Source organism: Lactuca virosa, chromosome 6, assembly GCF_052849685.1.
Source record: "Lactuca virosa cultivar CGN04683 chromosome 6, Lactuca_virosa_CGN04683_v6, whole genome shotgun sequence".
NCBI lineage: Eukaryota > Viridiplantae > Streptophyta > Magnoliopsida > Asterales > Asteraceae > Lactuca > Lactuca virosa.
In genome coordinates, this window is record NC_136431.1 from 186,206,774 (window position 1) to 186,228,819 (window position 22,046).

Here is a 22,046-nt window from a genome sequence, read left to right on the forward strand (position 1 = left end):
CGACAGGTGGAGTTCAGGATCGACCTAGTCCCTGGTGCGGCTCCGATAGCCAAGGCACCGTATCGGTTGGCTCCTCCTGAGATGCAGGAGTTGTCTACACAGCTTCAGGAGTTGTTAGACAAGGGTTTCATTCGACCGAGCAGTTCACCCTGGGGAGCCCCGATTCTGTTTGTGAAGAAGAAGGATGGGTCGCATCGTATGTGTATAGACTATAGGGAGCTGAACAAGGTAACGGTGAAGAACCGTTACCCACTCCCGAGGATTGACGACCTCTTTGACCAGCTTCAGGGAGCATCTTGGTTCTCCAAGATAGATTTGTGTTCAGGGTATCATCAGATGAGGGTTAGGGAGGAGGATGTGCAGAAGACGGCGTTTCGGACGCGTTATGGCCACTATGAGTTTGTGGTGATGCCTTTCGGGCTCACCAATGCTCCTTCCGCGTTCATGGACCTCATGAACCGCGTGTGCAGATCGATGTTAGACCGGTCTGTGATAGTGTTTATTGATGATATCTTGGTTTACTCCAAGATGCAGGAGGAGCATGAGGAGCATCTGCGAGAGGTTCTAGAGACCTTGAGGAGGGAGAACTTGTACGCCAAGTTCTCCAAGTGTGATTTCTGGTTGCGCGAAGTGCAGTTTCTTGGGCACCTTGTCAACCAGAACGGGATTTCGGTAGATCCGGCCAAGGTAGAGGCCGTGATGAGATGGGAGGTTCCGAAGTCTCCATCTGAGATTCGGAGTTTCATGGGATTAGCTGGCTACTATCGGAGATTCATCCAGGATTTCTCCAAGATAACATTACCCCTGACCAGGCTAACGAGGAAGGCTGTGGTCTTTCGTTGGGGGCCTGAGCAGCAGGCAGCGTTCGAGACACTGAGGCAGAGATTGTGCGAGGCGCCAATCTTAGCCCTGCCAGAGGGCATGGAGGATTTTGTTGTGTACTGCGATGCGTCCATCTCAGGTTTGGGCGCAGTATTGATGCAGAGAGGGCACGTCATCGCCTACGCGTCGAGGCAGCTGAAGCCTCACGAGGCGAACTACCCGACGCATGATTTGGAGTTGGGGGCTGTTGTGTTCGCCCTCAAGATATGGCGACATTACCTCTATGGGGTTCGATGTACGATTTACACGAACCACAAGAGCTTGAGGTACCTCATGGATCAGCCGAATCTGAACATGAGGTAGCGTCGGTGGTTGGACGTGGTAAAGGATTACGACTGCGAGATCCTTTACCATCCGGGAAAGGCCAACGTGGTGGCCGATGCGCTTAGCCGCAAGGCGGCACCGATCAGGGATATCTGTCTGTTGGATATAGTGTCTAAGTCCATAACTTTATTTGGTATGTACTTGACCCGACCCGGCATGGTCCATTTGGGTTGCATGGCATTGCAATACTTGGATAGACTAAATGAGAGAATAAGGCACTTATCATTATTAATATATTATAAGTTCTAATATATTAATAATAGTATTATTTAATTAGTATTGATCAAGTATTAATCTAGTATTAATTTGGTGATCAAAGTGAGACTAATTAAATATATAGGGTTGATTATGACAATCATCAATTCTTTTATGGTGGATTAATGATCCATGGTTTATGGGTTATGGATGTAACCATATGGAGCTCCATGGATAGTCCATGGGAGTTACAAATCCATGGGTCATGGGAAATCAAGAGTCATGACAAATAAGGGCATTCATGTGTAAACCCTAATTGTGACAACACTATAAAAGGAACCCTATGGCTAGCAAAATGAGGACCTAGTGTACATAGTGTTACTAGAGAGGGCATAACCAAATTTGAGTGCTAGAAGTATTCTCTCAAGTTATTCCAAGTCTTGTGGTGTTGTGTGAAGCATTTGAGGCACAACATTTGGGGTGCTAGGCTCACAAAGTCTTGAAGGAATCCAAGCAACAACAAGGTGTGTATTTCTACTAGTTTTATGTTTTATGTAATCCCCATGCCATGCTAGTTAGGAAATAACCTTGAAAAAGAAATTTGCATGTATATAGAGAAAACATAGATTCAAGGTTATTAGGGTTGCATGTACACTTAGGAAGTGTTAGAATGCTCAAAAACCCATCAGTGGTATCAGAGCCTAGGATTGTTTTCTGTATACTTGATGCAAAACTGCTTAAAAATCGAAAATTCTGCATTCTGACGACTGGACTCGCCGAGTCCATGAACAAATTCATCCTACTCGGCGAGTAGAATAATGCACTCGGCGAGTAGGAGCGTGCTGGGCAGTTTTTTTCGAGTTTTGTTGCTGGAAATGGATTAAGATCATTATCCCAATCTGTTTTGGACTTGTAAAACCTGTTTTTCAAAATGATAATGATTATGTTAACCCATTTTACATGACTTTTATCAATTTTCAAGTATTATATATGTTTATATGATTTCTTGAAATTGCTTGACATGAATTTGTGTTCTTATGAGTTTTTAGAAGATCATAGGAATTATGTGTAACCACCATGTGTGTTTAATTCATGATCTTAATGGCTATGATGGTGTCCATAACTTGTCCTCAAGTTATGGATAACCAAAAGTCACTTCCTTTAATTGTGATTAAAGAACTAAAGAGGTTTCATAAAATGAAGAGTCTTCATTTTATGAACCATTAAAACTCATAAGTTACAAATTGAAGAGACTTGGAATAGTTTCAATTCTTGCCCTCAAGTTTTGGAATTTGAAAAGTCTTATACTTTAATACTTTAATTCCAAATTAAACCTTGGATTTTTAAAAAGTTTAAAAATCAACACTTATACTATTATTATAATTTTATTATATAGATATGTATAAGAATATGTCATTCTTACCGTTAGTAGGCCTCATTCACGAAACCGGTCTATAAGGGGGGTATAAGGTTGTTGCCTATAAAATGGTGACTTAATGGGTGTCCACTCTCACCCACCGCTTCCTTGATCGGTGGAGGGTCGTTAGCCAAACGGGTAGGATACGACTTTAAATACTTGTTAAAAGTATAATGAATTATAAAGTAACTATACATTATAAATTCCCAATCTTAGTTACTTTAGGAAAATGTGAAATTGGTGCTAGCCCATAAAATTACACTTTGTACCTTACCAAGTCGTTAGTGGAGCGTGTGTGGTTAACCGGCACACTAACATGGACTAGTAAGAGTGGCAAAGGGTAACTTGACCTTATTATAGATTGGTGGAGCGTGTGTGGTTAACCGGCACATCGATTAGGTAATATTGTTAAGGGTACCAAGTCAATTTGTATGGTTATTCACACCTTGTTTGTGATCCTCGGCATCCCAGTCACAAACTTGAGAGGGCACAATCGAGATTCAAACATGTCATTGAAAAGTTCAATGTATCTCAAAAGATCTAGGAGTTTCAAAACCAATAAAACCTAATAATAAAATATTTCGTTCTTATGGTGGAAATTGGTAAATCGTCATTTACCTACCTTCAAATATTTTATAGTATGGATTACGGCATCCCTCTTCCAACTATAAATAGTTTGTTGGGTCCTAGCCTTAATATTTCATTTGGGTGAATTATTAAGGATTCCTAATCTAATGAAACTTGTCTTTCTTTCCTTTCAGATGTCTTCCAACAATGCTTCTGGCTCAAACCCAACAGGCTCCTTTTCCCTTATGAACTTGTGTGGTAAGGTCATCTTTGATGGATCCAATTTCAATGAGTGGATCAGAAACATCAGAATGATTACCCGCTATGAGGACAAAGAATATGTCCTCGATAGGGAGCTTAAGGTTGTGAGTGAAGCCACTGCTACTCCTGAAGAGTTTGCGGAGTTTGTTGCACATGAAAAGGATGCTACTAAAGTAGCATGCATCATGATGGCCACCATGACTCCTGAACTTCAAAAATCCTATGAAGATTTCTACCCCTATGAGATGCACCTGGATCTGATGGAAAGGTACCATCAGAGTGCGCGTCAGCAGAGGTATGAAATCATCTCCTCCATGATAACCGCAAGGATGAAGGATGGTGAACCCATCACCGGTCACTTGCAGAAGATGCAAAGGTTCGTTGACCGGTTGCTGAAGCTAAATGTTGACTTTCCTGAGGAAATGGTGATTGACATCATTCTCCATTCCTTACCTCCAAGTTATGATCAGTTTCATATGACTTATCATATGAACAAGGAGGAAGTCACACTTAGCAAACTTCAAGGACTCTTAAGGACAGCTGAAAATGGCCTTAAGGGTAAAGCGGTTGCTACTTCTACTCCTTCAACAGCCCCTGTTCTGGCTATTGGGCAGGGAAAGGGTAAGAAGAGGAAAAGCCCTTCGAAGGGTACCAAGGGTAAGACTCTTGATGGTTCCTCTTCAAGTGGGACAAAGAAAGGTCCCATTACTCCTTCTTCAAACCCAAAGGAAGCACAGTGCTTCTATTGCCAGGATAAGGGACACTTCAAGCGAAGCTGCCCCAAATATCTGCAAGATCTAAAGGATGGGAAGGTTAAACCCACCCATGCAGGTATTTACACAATATTGTCTAACAACTCATCTAATGCTAATTCTTGGGTGCTTGATACAGGGTGTGGTATTCACATTTGTACTGATTTGCAGGCACTAAGAAGAAGTAAGCAAGTGGAGCACGGGAAGATAAACTTAGTCATGGGCAACAGGAAAGCATCACCTGTTACCAAGATAGGAGTTTATTCTTTATTGCTTAATAATGGGTTAATGTTAGATTTGAATAAGTGTTGTTACTCGCCCGAAATGGCGAGAAATATTATTTCCTTTCATGGCTTGTACAAACAAGGTTTTACATTTTCATTTGATAATAAAAATGGTGCTATTAATGTTTATTACAATGATGTATTTCACTTTAAAGCATTACCTTGTGATGGTGTATATGAAGCCGTGAATGTTGTAGACAATCTAGGAAATAATGTGTTGTATATTGATTCTTCAGATAGCTTGGATAAAGCATCCTTGTGGCATTGTCGTCTTGGACATGTTAACAAGAAGTGCATAGGCCAACTCCAAAAGGCTGGAGTCTTGGAATCATTTGACCTCAAATCAGATGATAGTTGCGAGTCTTGTTTACTTGGAAAAATGACAAAGTCACCCTTCACAGGTACTTGTGATAGGGGTGAAGGTTTGTTGGACCTTGTACACACGGATGTGTGTGGGCCCTTCAGAGTTGCTACAAGGGATGCTAATCGCTATTATGTGACTTTTACTGATGATTACAGTAGATATGGATATATTTACTTGATCAAGCATAAGTCAGAAACCTTTGAAAAGTTCAAAGAGTTTAAGCAGGAAGTTGAGAATCAATTGGGCAGGAACATCAAGATGCTCCGATCCGATCGAGGAGGAGAGTATCTTAGCATTGAGTTCCTTGACTATCTTAAGGAATGTGGGATTGTCTCACAATTGACACCTCCCAGGACACCACAGTTGAATGGTGTAGCTGAGAGGCGCAATCAAACCTTGTTGGATATGGTTCGTTCCATGATGAGTCGAGCTTCGTTACCAATCTCTTTCTGGGGGTATGCCTTAGAGACTGCCGCCCATATCCTTAATCTAGTCCCTACTAAAAAGGTTGCCAAAACACCTCACGAGATGTGGACTGGGAAAGTTCCCAATTTGGACCACATCAAGATTTGGGGTTGTGAAGCTTTCGTGAGGCGTGAGACTCATGATAAGCTTGAACCTCGAAGTGAGAGGTGTATTTTCATCGGCTACCCACAGAGATCCTTTGGTTACCTCTTCTACAGACCCAGTGATAATGTGGTTTTTGTAGTAAGAAGAGGAGTCTTTCGTGAGAGAGAATTCATAAGCCAAGGGGACAGTGGGAGGCAAATTGACCTTGAAGAGCTTCAAGAGTCAAGTGGTGAAGGAACCTCAAATGCTATCGACCAACCTGAGGAGGAAACTCCTGTTGATCCGATAGATGAGTCTGTACCTCCAAGACGTTCCACTAGGGTGAGGAACACACCTGATTTTTATTATGGTTATCACATCAACACTGAAGGTGATACGTTTATTAGTGATAGTACACTATTAGAGTATTGTTAGCCATAGCTGCATTTCATGATTATGAAATATGGCAAATGGATGTCAAAACCGCTTTCCTTAATGGAAAGTTAGCTGAGGATGTTTACATGGCTCAACCAGAGGGTTTTGTCGATATAAGATACCCTAATAGAGTGTGTAAGCTTGATAAATCCATTTATGGATTGAAACAAGCATCTCGCAGATGGAATCTTTGCTTTGATGAGAAAGTCAAAGAGTTTGGCTTTTCTAGGAGTGAGGATGAGTCTTGTGTGTATGTCAGGGCTAGTGGGAGCATAGTTAGCTTCTTGGTGTTGTATGTGGATGACATACTTCTCATAGGAAACGACGTCCCAACCTTGCAGGAGGTTAAGTCCTGGCTTGGGAAGTGTTTCGCTATGAAGGACCTTGGGGAAGCTGCCTATATCCTAGGGATAAGGATATTGAGAGATAGGAGTAAGAGACTAATTGGACTTAGTCAAAGTACTTATGTGGATAAGGTACTGAAGAGGTTCAGTATGCAAGATTCCAAGAAAGGAGAATTACCAATCCAGAGTAAAGCCAAGCTAAGTAGGACTCAGAGTCCGAGTACAGAGGCTGAGATAGCTGAGATGAGTCATATACCATATGCTTCCGCTGTGGGCTCGATCATGTATGCTATGACTTGTACTCGCTCTGATGTGGCCTTTGCTTTGAGCATGGTCAGTAGATATCAAGGGAACCCTGGCAAGGCATACTGGACAGCGGTAAAGAACATTCTCAAGTATCTGCGGAGGACTAAGGATTGGGTCCTTACCCTCGGAGGCAGTGATGACTTGAGAGTGGAAGGGTATAGCGATGCTAGCTTCCAGACTGATAGGGATAATTTCCGCTCTCAGTCGGGCTGGGTCTTTATCCTAAATGGAGGGGCAATTACTTGGAAAAGTTCCAAGCAGGAGACAGTAGCTGATTCTACTTGTGAATCAGAGTACATAGCAGCAAGTGAAGCAGCTAAGGAGGCGATATGGCTAAAGAACTTCATCGGAGACCTTGGAGTTGTACCAGCTATAAAGGAGCCAATGGAAATTTTCTGTGACAATGAAAGTGCGGTTGCTTTGGCTAAGGAACCAAGAGATCACGGGAGATCTCGGCACATTGACAGAAAATACCATTTCATCAGACTTCGAATAGAAGAAGGACTCCTCGTTGCTAAGAGGGTATCATCAGATGAGAACCCGGCAGATCCCCTCACGAAGGGACTGAGCAGGGTTAAGCATTTACAGCATGCAAGGCGCATTGGGCTGAAGGATGATATTAGTTTCAATAATTAGATTCCTAAAACTTGTAAAATGTAATTGACATTTGATGATAAATAAAAGTTGTTATTTATTTATGAGTAAGGTGTTACTATCTTGTGTTGATTGTTTACTATGTTTCAATTTTGCATGTTTTTACTTCCAGAATAATTATGTTATTATTCAAACCATCCACAGTCAGTCAAACTTTGGAAGTAAGTATTGATTTAAGACTGTCATGAATTTGGCTTGTATGATTTGTCTAAAAGTGCTTTGGACAATGCAATGGTTGCTACAACATTCATGAGTACTCATAAGGGCTGAGTATTGGATCCAACCCACGCTCACTTGCATCACTTCATGGAATTTATCTCGAGTGATCGTGAGACGGTAATATCATATAAATCTTCAAACCTAGAGATATGAGTTGTTGACTATGAGTTGGTTATTCATTGATTGCACGAAAACGCATTGGTAACTCGATGTCATAAAACGTGCCTTTGTGAATAATTCAACAAGTAGTTAGTACAAGCATATCAGTCGAAGTTTATCTGTTCCTTCTAGAAATAGAAGCGATATCTGGGCCCCTCGATGATTTGGTTTTGACCTATGTACCGGGCCCGGTCAGAACCTAATTAATGTGTTCAATTTAGTTCTATGTCGAAACAAATCAGAGATCGAGAAACAAATGCTGGACAATAAGTAAGACCATGTTCCATGTGTTTGTCCAGCTGATATCATGAGAACAGAGGATTATATGATCACTTATCTTAAATGGCGTATCATCATCATCTCAGTTCCGAGAGACTTTGAAAGAGCTACGATTGCTAGTCGGATTTTGAAGTCATATTTGCAAATATGGTTATTAGACTTATCCAAGTGGGAGACTGTTGGATATAGTGTCTAAGTCCATAACTTTATTTGGTATGTACTTGACCCGACCCGGCATGGTCCATTTGGGTTGCATGGCATTGCAATACTTGGATAGACTAAATGAGAGAATAAGGCACTTATCATTATTAATATATTATAAGTTCTAATATATTAATAATAGTATTATTTAATTAGTATTGATCAAGTATTAATCTAGTATTAATTTGGTGATCAAAGTGAGACTAATTAAATATATAGGGTTGATTATGACAATCATCAATTCTTTTATGGTGGATTAATGATCCATGGTTTATGGGTTATGGATGTAACCATATGGAGCTCCATGGATAGTCCATGGGAGTTAAAAATCCATGGGTCATGGGAAATCAAGAGTCATGACAATTAAGGGCATTCATGTGTAAACCCTAATTGTGACAACACTATAAAAGGAACCCTATGGCTAGCAAAATGAGGACCTAGTGTACATAGTGTTACTAGAGAGGGCATAACCAAATTTGAGTGCTAGAAGTATTCTCTCAAGTTATTCCAAGTCTTGTGGTGTTGTGTGAAGCATTTGAGGCACAACATTTGGGGTGCTAGGCTCACAAAGTCTTGAAGGAATCCAAGCAACAACAAGGTATGTATTTCTACTAGTTTTATGTTTTATGTAATCCCCATGCCATGCTAGTTAGGAAATAACCTTGAAAAAGAAATTTGCATGTATATAGAGAAAACATAGATTCAAGGTTATTAGGGTTGCATGTACACTTAGGAAGTGTTAGAATGCTCAAAAACCCATCAGATGACAGTGGTGACTCTGCTTTTGGAGCGGATCCGGGAGGCTCAGCAGGAGGCTATGAAGGAGGAACATCGGAAGAGCGAGCGGATTGTGGGACAGGTTTCCTCCTTCGACTATGATAGTCGAGGGTTATTGACACTACACCGTAGGGTGTGGGTACCGTATCACGGGGGTGTGCGTCAGGTTCTGATGGAGGAGGCGCACAAATCCCGATTCTACATTCATCCCGGGGCAACGAAGATGTATAGAGAACTTCGTCTAGACTATTGGTGGCCCTGCATGAAGCGGGATGTAGCATGGTATGTTGAGCGGTGCTTGACCTGCAGGAAGGTCAAGGCCGAGCACCAGAGGCCACACGGCAAGATGCAGCCGTTGGATATCCCGCTGTGGAAATGGGAAGACATCACGATGGATTTTATCACCAAGCTTCCCAGGACCGCACGGGGAGTGGATTCTATATGGGTCATCGTGGATCGGTTGACCAAGAGCGCTCACTTCATACCGATCCAGGAGAGTATCTCGGCAGAGAAGTTGGCCAAAATCTACATCCGAGAGGTGGTGGCGCGGCACGGAGTGCCAGTCTCCGTGATTTCAGACAGAGATGTACGGTTTACTTCCAGGTTTTGGAAGAAGTTCCATGACGAGCTGGGTACTCGTCTACATTTTAGCACCGCTTTTCACCCGCAGACCGATGGTCAGAGTGAGCGGACCATCCAGACTCTGGAGGATATGTTGCGGGCGTGCGTACTAGACTTCGGTGGTAGCTGGGATACCTATCTTCCTCTAGCTGAGTTTTCGTACAACAACAGCTACCACGTGAGTATCGACCGACCTCCCTTCGAGATGTTGTACGGGAGGAGGTGCAGGACCCCGATATGCTGGGGTGAGGTAGGCCAGAGGGTCATGGGGAGCACCGAAGTGGTGCTCAAGACGACCGAGAGGATCCAGCAGGTTCGGAGCAGGCTTCAGACTGCACAGAGTCGGCAGAAAAGTTATGCTGACAAGCGCCGATCAGACCTGGAGTTCCAGGTCGGGGATATGGTCCTCCTGAAGGTGTCACCATGGAAGGGTGTCATCCGATTCAGGAAACGGGGCAAATTGGGCCCCAGGTACATTGGACCCTTCAGGGTTCTGGCCCGGGTGGGAAAGGTGGCATATAGGCTGGATCTGCCAGCCGAGCTCAGTCAGATCCACAACACCTTCCATGTCTCCCAGCTGCGGAAGTGCCTAGTGGATGATTCAGCGGTGGTGCCGTTAGAGGATATCCAGGTTGACGACAGCCTGAATTACATTGAGCGCCCAGTCGCAATCCTCGACCGGAAGTCGAAGGATCTAAGGAACAAGAGGGTGGAATTAGTGAAGGTGCAATGGCAGCACCGAAAGGGTTCAGAGTGGACTTGGGAGCCGGTGGAAGAAATGATGGAGCATTACCCCGAGCTGTTTCAGGACCGAGCAGCAGACTTCGAGGACGAAGTCTAAAATAAGTGGGGGAGATTTGTAGCACCTGGTTCCTGGTATGTAAATTTATCTAAGTATTTTGCATTTTTAGCCTTGGACTCGGCGAGTTGTAGGCCCGACTCGCCGAGTAGAGCCGGGACATGGAACACGTTTAAGTTGGCGACTCGGCGAGTCCATATTCTGGACTCGGCGAGTCCCCGCTGTCTGGTGAAACCCTAATTCCAAGGGTTTGTACCCTATTTAAACCAACCTTATGCGCCCCAAGCTCGCCCCCATTCACCCTCAGAGCCCCCTATATCGTTCTAACATCGTTCCTTGTGAAATTGAAGTGCTTGGTGTGATTTCTTGAAGACTTTGAGAGAGAAAGGAGAGTAGATCAAGAGGAGAGGAAGGAGGCCAGGCATCTTGGTGTTATTTCAGAGATTTCCTTGAGGTATAACTCAGTTTCCCTCTGTTCTCATGCTTATAGTCCCTTAGAGCTCCATTAAAGTCCTTCTTGAGCCATTTCCAAGCTTGGGTATGAACTAGGGTCTGTGATAAGCCAATCAACCTTTAGATCTAGGCATGGTTGAGCTCTAGGAGCTCGGATCCACTGCCTTTATGAAGCCATATTGCATGAAAGCCCTAGATCTACTCTTTTAGTGCATTTTGAGCCCTAAAACCTTCATTGGTGTTTATTTACACGTAAAGTTGGAAACTTTACGTGTTAATCAAGCCCTAGGAACCTAGATCTACGTATGGAATGAGCTGGATCCAAGCAAAATCGAGTATATATTAGTGGCATGTGGCCGACTCGGCGAGTCGTTCATCGGACTCGGCGAGTCGAGTCGCGAGTCCTCGAGTTTTCCCCTTTTCGTGTTGCTGAGTGGAGTCGTGAGTCATGGGGGGGGTGACTCAGTGAGTCGGAAGCCAGACTCACTCATGGAGGAACTCGGCGAGTCAATGCCCTGACTCGGCGAACTGACTCGGCGAGTTGTTCATACAACTCGGCGAGTAGGATGAAGGACTAGTGGTCATCGGTTTAGTAGGGAACTCGTCGAGTCAATGCCTAACTCGACGAGTAGAGATGAGATTATGGTCAATCGAGTGGATAGGGACTCGGCGAGTTGGCAAGCCAACTCGGCGAGTCGGGTCAACTGGAAGTTGACTTTGATTTTGACTCTTGGTTTAGTTAGGGGTAAATGGTCATTTTACCCTGAGGGCGGTTAGCAGTATTTGACTGAGTGTTTTTGTGGGAATTATAGCCGGAGGATTTCCGGAGCAGCAGCAGCAGAAGTCAGTCAGTTCCCACGCAGATTAGCAGCCACTTTGAGGTGAGTTACCTTCCAGTAGCGATGGGTCTACGGCCACAATGCCGGCCCACCAGTAGGAGTTGCATAATAGATGATTGTCTCTGTGATATTCATCTAGGGTTGTTACTACCTGTGATATGTTTATGTGCTAAAATGACATGATGCTATGTACTAGTGACTGTAGGGGGAGATAGTCCCCAGATTACCGGCCAATAGGGTCGAAGGGGCGGTCGTGCCCAGCCATGCTAGATAGATTATGTGATAAATGTGTTATGTGGTAGTAGTAAGGGGTGAAATAGTCCCCAGTACCCGGTCGAGAGGACCGAAGGGGAGACCAGCACCCAGATATGCTAGTCAGTACCCGGTCGAGAGGACCGAAGGGGAGGCCAGCTCCCAGATATGTTAGACAGTACCCGGTCGAGAGGACCGAAGGGGAGACCAGCACCCAGATATTCTAGTCAGAACCCGGTCGAGACCGAAGGGGAGGCCAGCTCCCAGATATGCTAGACAGTATCCGGTCGGGAGGACCGAAGGGGTAGGTCGGGCACCCAGATATGCCGGACAATATATGTATGTTATGTAACTGTATGGTAGGTGGTATGATGGGGGAACTCACTAAGCTTTGTGCTTACAGTTTATAGTTTTGTTTTCAGGTACCTCTTCATCGAAGGGGAAAGAGCTGGCGCGGTAGCGGCACATCATACACACACATTGATTTCCGCATCATGAGTTATTCTGGAATTTGTACTCTGACATTATTATGTTTTTATAAAATGGTTTCCGGACACGCGACATTTTTATGAAATGATATGATCAGTGAATGTTTTATTTCTAATGTTTGCTAAGTATATGTTTCAAAAATGAAATTTTTTTTGGCTCGTATTTTGGGATGTTACAAAGTAGGTTTATAACACCTCATGAAATGTAGAGTAGAAATGTTTTCTCACTCTTGCACATTTCAAATTGGTAGTTGTGATGTTTTGGCTAAAACAAAGACCGACTATGACCAATTATATGAAGTGTTATCTTGATTATAATTCGCACTAACTATTGATTATTTGTTTGTCAAGGAATGTTCCTTGGCAGAGAATCTTATGTGTCAAGAGGTCAGTGGGAGTCTTGTTGATCTTGAAAAGGGTCTCAGGAGACAATCAAGAATAAACCTTTTAGTAATCACTAGCGCACGACCAAAGGTTTATAACCTATCATTCTTGTTTTTGTGCCCATTCCAGTTAAGTTGACTATGCATGTGAGTTCTATGAGTTCTCATTTGATTAAATAAAGCAAAGCACCTTGATCAGTGAAAGTTCATTGATCTGTATGGGTGAGCTACTAAATAAATTGGAAGCACTAGTAGGCCCTTGTGCTACCGGATGGCAAGAAATTAAGAACAAGCAGGTTCAGTCCATATGAGTTTGGATTTGTCATAAACCTTGTCTTATGACAGTGGTTGGAAATGAAAAATTCACATGGATGGGAACACATACACCATAAAATCTAAGTGGTAAGAGGTTTCTCTCTACTTCATGAAAATGATTGTGAGGAAACACCTTCACTAGTAGATTTTAAAGGATTGATTAATATCATTAGAGTTAGCAATTATGATAATTGCGTTCTCAAATTCGAGTATGATTACGACATCCCTTTTCATAGTTCGAATTGTGAGAAATGGAAAATAGTTTGAACATTTGAGACTTATCGCTATAAGTTCTGAAAAGGTTTAGACACACACATAAGCTATCTATTGAAAGGTGTATGAGCTTGAGAAGTCTAGGAAAAGACTTATCAAAGCACTACGTATCAGAAATCTGAACTTTGGTAAGAAAGTCAATAGGTATTGATTTCTAGAAGTCCAGTTGATTTCTGAGTACATGTCAAAGCTAGAAGGAGCATAATAGTTATGCTGGTAAGAACATAATTGTTATGCTAGTGGGAGCGTGATTATTATGTTAAGTGTTGCAAGTTAGCAATGCTGATTTATAGGAAATAAAGTTCTAAATTTGCAAAGTCGCAGAATTCGGAAATTGTTTCGCTATAGTAAGGCTTAAGGGAGAGGGCATTAATACTTCATTTCGAATCTAAAAGGTTTAGAGTGAAATTTTAATAGAACTTAGTCATGAACGTATATGAATGTCATGTCGAAATGTTTCAACATAGGAAATTCTATATATGGAAATATTATAGTGAGAGACTGGTCTAGTATCATGTCGTTATGTAAGACATTATAAATCGTATCCCATATGCTTCGGGTATAGGATTGATTGCATATGCTATAATATTCGCGTGTTCTGATTTTTCCAAATGCCTAGCGCATTAAGAGGGAAAAAGGACCAGAACTTGATATGACTAAAGATGTTAATCAATTGTCATGGACAATATAAGGTTTACCAAATATTAGTTGTTTGGGACAGTTGGAAGTATAGTAATGGATGGACCATATTGATATAATTCTGAATAGATAGAATTCTATTAAGAATGCATAGTCGTATGGAAATCATGGAAATGTTTCCATAATGGGAGTTGGATATTAAGAATCTATGTGTAAGTTAGTAACTTTAATGCAAGAAGGATGTTGAAGGAATGCTCTTTGAATGTGAGACTTTGGTTCTATGGAATTGTTCTCCAATGGAATGCTTTGTAATATAACTAGCCAAGTCTCTGTGACTTTGGTGCCTTGACATTACAAAAGGATCACTGCATGTAAGTTTAGACTCTAACAGATTCTAGTAGTGGCAAGAATTTTTTATTCTTACACTTATAATAAGGATTAGGGAATTATGAAATGAGCATCATTGGAAATGTGTTCAATTGATCTATTTCACAAAGGAAGGGCCATAGATAAACATAATGTGCATGCTTGGAGCATGGGATGACTATTGTTTTAATTCAAGTATTGAGTTGATTAATCAAAACAGTAAACAATGAATAAGGTCTAATTAATATGGTGATTAAATAATAAGTGTTTCATTTATATTCAAAAGTTTGAGACCATATTGGATTAGGTTATTCTTGTGTTTCACTTCGCATGTTTTACTTCCCGAATAATAAGATTATTCAAACATCCACAGTCGATCATACTTTGGAAGTAAGTAATGAGGTAAGACTGTCATGAATCCGACTATAGATTGTCTAAGTGCTTAGACATAGCAAATGTTTGTTGCAGTGTTCGTGAGTGCTCCTGAAATAAGAATTTAAGTATTGGATTAAACCCACGCTCATTTGAATCGCTTCATGGATTTTATCACGAGTGATTGTGAGACGATAATATCTTATATTCTTGAAACGGAGACATATAGTTGTTGTTTACAAGTCGGTTGTGCATTGATAATACGTAAATGCATCAGTAAATTGATGTTGTAAAACGTATTTTTGTGTGTGATTTGATGAGTAAATAGTACAAGCATATGAGTCGAATTTTATCCATTCCTTTTACCCTAAATGGGATAAAAGCGATATATGTGGGCCCCTCGATCATTTAGTGATGACAACCTAAGCGCTTGGCCAAGCCTGGACTAAGTTGATGTGTTCAATTGTAGTCTGAGTCAATCGTCGTAAATCGTAAATCGGGGAACAAACCTTGGACAGAGAGAATGATTATAATCCATGTCTCATGTCCATATGATATCTTGTAGAACGGAGGAATATTTGACCCCTTATCTAAAGGACGCGTTGCTGATATGATCAGAGCTCAACAGCGGCTTTTGAAAGCTACGATTGCTAATCAAATTCTGAAGTCATACTTGCAATAATAGTTATTAGACTTATCCAAGTGGGAGACTATTGGATTAGGTGTCTAAGCCCATAAACTATAATTGATATGTACTTGATTTGATTTGTAGCATGGTCCTTTTGGGTTGCCTTCACTCATGCAACTTGATAGGATGGCTAGTGGAGAGAGAGAGAGAGAGAGAGAGAGAGAGAGAGAGAGTAGGATTTATTATATGAATGATAAATTGGTACTCGAAATGATTTTATTAATATATTATTTGGAAATCATATTATTAATTAGTAATTAATCAGAAATTAATTTGATATTAATTTTATTATTAATGGAACTGATTAATAGTGGAGGGACTGGTTTTGCAAATCATTGATAGTTGCAAAGTTGGGCTGATGGACTCCTATGGGAGGACTGGACGAAATCTATAGGAGGCCCTATAGAACTCGTCCAAGGCTTCTATTGTGGAGGTCCATGGAGTGCTTAAGGCCTAAGCAAGGAAATTAGGGTTTCCACCTGAAAACCCTATCAGCCAGAGCTATATAAACCCTCTTAACCTAAGGATTTATGCCCTATGCTTTTCTAAGAGAACCATGGCCGATTTCCTCATCTCTCCTACTCATCCTTGTTGTATTGGGCGTTTGTGACTCCATTAGAGGTGCAACACTTAGGGCACTAAGCTTTCAAGTTTCAATAGTCAAGGTGGTTCTTGTTATTGCTACATAACAAGTGAGGTAATGATCAAACCCTAATATTATATATGAATTTTGAATTGTATATGCTAGATCTAGGGTTATTGCTTTGGTGTTCATATTTATATCTTCAATAGAGAAAAACTTAGATCCAAAGCAATTAGGGTTGCATGATCACATAGGAATGTAGATATGCTCAAACCCCATCAGATCCCTGGCTACTAGCTGACAGATCCCCGAACTGTCAATATCAAAACAACACCCAATTAACAATTGGGTTCCACTCCAAAACCATAAATCCATACTTGGGGTAAAAAGACCATTTTCCCCCTGACCTAGCTTAGTCCAAGACTAAGGCCCAAACTCACAACCTGCAAGGCCCAAAACTAAATAACCAACCAAGGCCCAAATATGGCCTAATTTTCCAAATTGGGCCGAAACTCCTTACATGGGCCTTACCCTAAGGCGCAACCAATTTCCTAGTCCAAAACATTTATACTCAGTTGGCCCATTGAGAACTCAAACAATCAAGCCCAAAAAAGAAGCTCAACACGAAGCCCAAAAGCCAAAACCCTCCTGACTAAGTACGTGAGGCGTACTCAGCTGTACGCTAAGCGTACATGCACTCTAGCGTGTACGCCCAACGTGCAGACTTGTACGCCCAACGTACTCCTCCATTAAGCCATTTTTGATATTAAGCTCTTAATACTTAAGTCCAGAAGTCCAAACCATATATCTAAGTCATAAGCAACGCCCAGAACCATAAAGTCACTGACTTGGTGACTTTGCATGACCCAAACGAACACAATCTCGAAATATAACCTTCTACATGCATTAAATGAGCTGAAACTCAAGAATATGGGTTTCTAAGCCTTAAAGGTGCCAACTTTATGAATCTAGGAACATAGAAACACCAAGAGTGGCAACTCTAAGCTCCAAGAATGGTAGTAACCACTAAATCTCATCCATGGGACCAAAAAGGGTCCAAAACTCATACAACATAGATCTAAGCTAACAATGAACAAAGTCAAAGCTTTTTACCTCAAACAAGCTGGAAATGAAGCATATACTCAAGATCTACAAGCTCCTGTTTGATCAACAGCCTTGCACCAAGCTCCATCTTCTTGGAAATGGCCCAAAAACACCAAAATGCACACCATGAGCTCAAAATCACAACCATGGAGGCTTAGAGACGATTTCTAGGGTTTTGGGGACTTGGAGGCTAGTAAAGAGGCCAGCCCCAAGGACTAAATGTGTTTATATAGGGTCCAATACCAAATATTAGGGTTTCTTAACTAGCCTCGTACGCCCCGCGTACTCCTCGTACGCCCAGCGTACGAGGCTTCACATTCCCGATCAGTCCTCGCACTACGCTCAGCGTAATCCATACTACGCCTCGCGTACCCTCCTCCGCAACAGTACGCCCTGCGTACTCCCTAGGTACACCCCACGTACTAGAGTTTCCCCTCAAACCCTACACATTCCAAAGGCCATAACTTCTTCGATATACATCCGATTTCGACGATCCATATATCCATGAAAAGGTAACGAGAAGCTCTATGCTTTAATCAACTCGTACCCGGCTTACCATATCCCAACAAACATCCATTTTCCATAGAAGCTCGAGCTGACAAATGACTGAAATACCCTTTAACTCCAAAACACAAACTGAATACCCGGATCATCCAATATACATCATCCACCTCCCTTTTGCACTTTAGCGCCTAAAAGTTAACTTTAAGCATGTCAAAAGCAACTTAACAAGAAAACATAACAAAACTAACCTCAATGGTGAAGTAGGAAAATTTGGGTCATTACATAAAACATTTTATAATATTATCTTTATATTTAATAACATATATCCGTGTAGGTTTTACTCTTAAAATTCGTTTGTGCACAATATATAACATTTGAATAATTTTTAATAAAGTAGTGAAGTTTACAAATATTTTTTATTGCGAAAAATCGACGATGTAAATGGTTTTTTTTTTTAACGACAAACTAATCTACTCCTAAATATCACCACCTACATCTCAAGCGAAAGTTGAACTCATGACCTCTCAATTGATAGAGTCACTCTTTACCGCTAAACCAAAGGACATTTGGTGATGTAAATGGTTTTGTCATCGAGCTTTTTTTTACAATATATTAGAAACATTTATTTGATTTATTCATATAGCTTAATAGTTAAGAATAATTTAAGTACTAAACACTTTTATTTTTTATAATATTTTACAATTACATTTTTATATTTTTTTTATCATCTGTGTTGGATGAAACGTATCTTTATCTTCAAATATTTTTAATACAACTGTAATTGGTGAAGAACCGAGTCCCACGTTACACACACTTTAAGTACTTACGACTAAAAAAAATTGTCTTAAAATGTCTCCAAATTCTTCAAAAATTAATTGTATTTGTTCACAAGATAAACCATTTCTCACTCAAATTACTGAAAGTCCTCCTAATTGCTTGAATCATGTTTTACATTTTTACAACTGAATACATTGTTCAAAAAGCAAAAAAAAAAATCAAAATGTATAATTATTTACAAAAACATAGCCAAAATAATCATATATTCTTCGAAATAAACACTAAGTTTGCATAGCCACGATGCAGTGTACTAGTACTACTCACTGCAAAATCATGCACTATATATAAGTTTTTTTTAGTACCGTGAAATTTACATGTCAAATTGTTTATGTTTTTCTTTTCTATGAAAATCATGATCCTTTTTGGCCGGACGGAGCCGGGTGCGGGATGAGCCGCGGGAAGCTTCCCGCTCCGATGAACACCGCACCGGCGGTGCGGGGAGGAGGTGGGGGGGGTGCGGTTGCCGCGTTCTCTCTCCGATGGGGATTGGATATAAATGTTTTTTTCTAAATAACCGTTAAAAAATGATAAAATGTGATTTTTTTTTCTTTTTTTTAATTTGCAACGCCTAAATGGTTTAAAATGTAATTTTTTTTACCCTCTACAACCTCTATAAATACTCATACTCATTTACCTTCAATGAAACCCTCAACAACCTCTATTTTCTTCAAAAAAAAAATGAATCCCGACAATCAAACCTCAACCTCCGATAGAAGGAAAAAAAACTCATGTTTCGAGTTTAAGCACCCCTACTCGAAACATATTTGCTATCGATTCATCATCACAAGGAGTTTATCGTCCCCAACTCGATGTTCTCATTCAATCTCCACTACAATTTCAATTCCAAAATGTTAGACAATATTACCCGGTCCAAGTTCCAAATGTTACTCCGCAAATGTTTTCAAACTTTGTTGTTTTCCCAATCAACATTTGCCAAATCAACCTCAAACCCAAACCCAAACGCAACAACAATTCCAACTTGTCGATGAGTTTGATGACTCGGAAGAAGAAGAGATGGTTCCCGAAACTCAACCCACACCACCCCCACAACGACGCAAAGGAAAACAACAAACACGCGAGGGTGTCGCACAACCGGGAAGACAAAAGTCAATACCATGGCTTCCACAAGAAGAGCTAGTTTTGGTAAAAGCTTGGGTTGACATTTCTGAGGATTCGAAGACGGGAAATGCACAACCGGGAGATCATTTTCGGTTTCGCATTTTAGAACGGTTTCGGGAGGAGCTAGGAAAAGATGGCGACTACCGTACGAAACACCAAATGCATTCAAAGTTTCGAGAAATAGCAAAGGGGTTTTAAAAATAAACAAGTTGTACAACAACCTAAAAACCCAACGGAAAAGCGGCCAAGGCGACGAAGAAATACTTCAAGAAGCTTTGCAATTTTACCTTGAGGAAGTCGGAAAACCATTCAAGTGGCACGATTGTTGAAAATTATTGGGTAGAAGTCCTAGGTGGAAAAAATACGAGCAAGATTTTTTTTTGGAGTACAACAATCAAAGCGAACGAAAATGGGCTCTATTGGTTACACAACTTCCTCCGATGCTCGGGTCGGTCTAAATTTAAATCAGGAGGACGAACTCGAGCTAGAAGAAATTGTCCGACCGATGGATAGGGACAAAGCAAAGAGGAAGGGAAAAGGGACTTCTTCGGGTGCATCGGATTTCAGCATGGACCTTTGACGAAATGTGGAAAATAACAGCGTCGTTTGATCGATATAATCTTAATTTCGCTGAACGTTTGGCGTTCGACAAAGAAAAAAAGAAGAAGCAAGGAAGAAGGAGCGCGCGGAGACACAAGAAATGGAGGATATAAAGTTTTTGATGGAAAACACCGACCATCCCTCGGGACCGGCTCTCGGGCTCGTGATGAAGAAGAGGGGAAAAATATGAAAAAAATATTTTCCATAGGTTGTTGTTGGTTTGTTTTTTTTTTTTTAAATATTCTACTTTTTTAAATCTTAGGTTTATTGTAAATTTTATTTTAATTAATGAAATGCGTTTTCTATTTAATTAAATTTTTTGTTTATTATTAATTTAAAAATTATAAATCATAAAAATGAATTAATTTTATTTAAAAAAATAAAAAAACAAATAGTGAAGAAAGCTTCTCACCCATTCCTTGGGTTTAGGTGAGGGAAAGGAAAGTGAGGAAAAATATGTTGTGGCCCACAAAAAATGATAGAAGTTTCCACACCCACATCCTCCGGTCTTATATATATATATATATATATATATATATATATATATATATATATATATATATATATATATATATATATATATATATATATATATATATATATATATAGGTTCAGGTTAATTAGAGACCATATTAATTTTGTGAAACTGTGAGACGCAATCTAAAAATAATTTTAAAATGTCAAATAAAAGGAAAATTCCGAAAATTCTTTTCTTAATTATTTTTTTCGTCACTTTTTTAACTAAAAAAAATTAAAAAAATAAATAAAAATAAAAAAATTACCGTTTTTTTAAATACGTGAAATATTCTAATAGAATATTACACTATAAATATTCTAATGTGATTTTTAAAATGTTAGAATATTCGACTAGATTTGGCAGATATATAAAATATTATAATATTCTACTATAAAATTCTTATATTCTACTAGAATATATGTAGAAAAACGGGTTTTTTTTATTTTCTGGTATTGTTTTTATTTTTTTTTTTTTGAAAATATAAATGACGAAAATAATATTTGAAAAAAAAAATTCGAAAATTTTAAATTATTTTTTATTTTAAAAAAAAATTATCTACAAAATGAGTGGCTATGATTACGTCGCACGGTCTCACAAAATTAGACCGTCCCACATGAACCTAATCCTATATATATATATATATATATATATATATATATATATATATATATATATATATATATAGCTTAGGGAATATGTGGCTGTCATGTACCTAAGCTTATATATAGAATCCTCCAAACAATGTAGTTTTGATCCATTTATATCCAAACTAATCATGATATCTCTTTTACTATTCTTCCTTAATCATATGACTTACTAAATCGATCAAATTTATGTTCTTATTCTTCATTGTGTCTAAAAACTTAAAGCATTAAAAGTCGTGACCATTTAATCAACCCTACTAAATTCTAAATGAAAACTAATAGAATAAAAGATAAAAGAAGAACATGTCATAACTCAATCAAGCTTTTCACAAAATCATTGGATATATTTTTTCAAGTGAAAGACAAAACGCTTGAGTTATATTCGTTAAAAAATATTAATTTTTTATTTTCTTTATAAACTTCAATAATTATTTGCAATAAAAATATATATAATTGATCTTTTTAATTCCATAATTGAACTTAATTCAATGGTATTCTATTACAACAAAACTAAAAGAAAATGAAATTGGATTTGTTTTGTTTAAAACTACGACGTTTAAAAGGTTTTATACCTAAGCTTAGGTACATAACAGCCACATATACATTTTTCTCATATATATATATATATATATATATATATATATATATATATATATATATATATATATATGGATCTTCAAA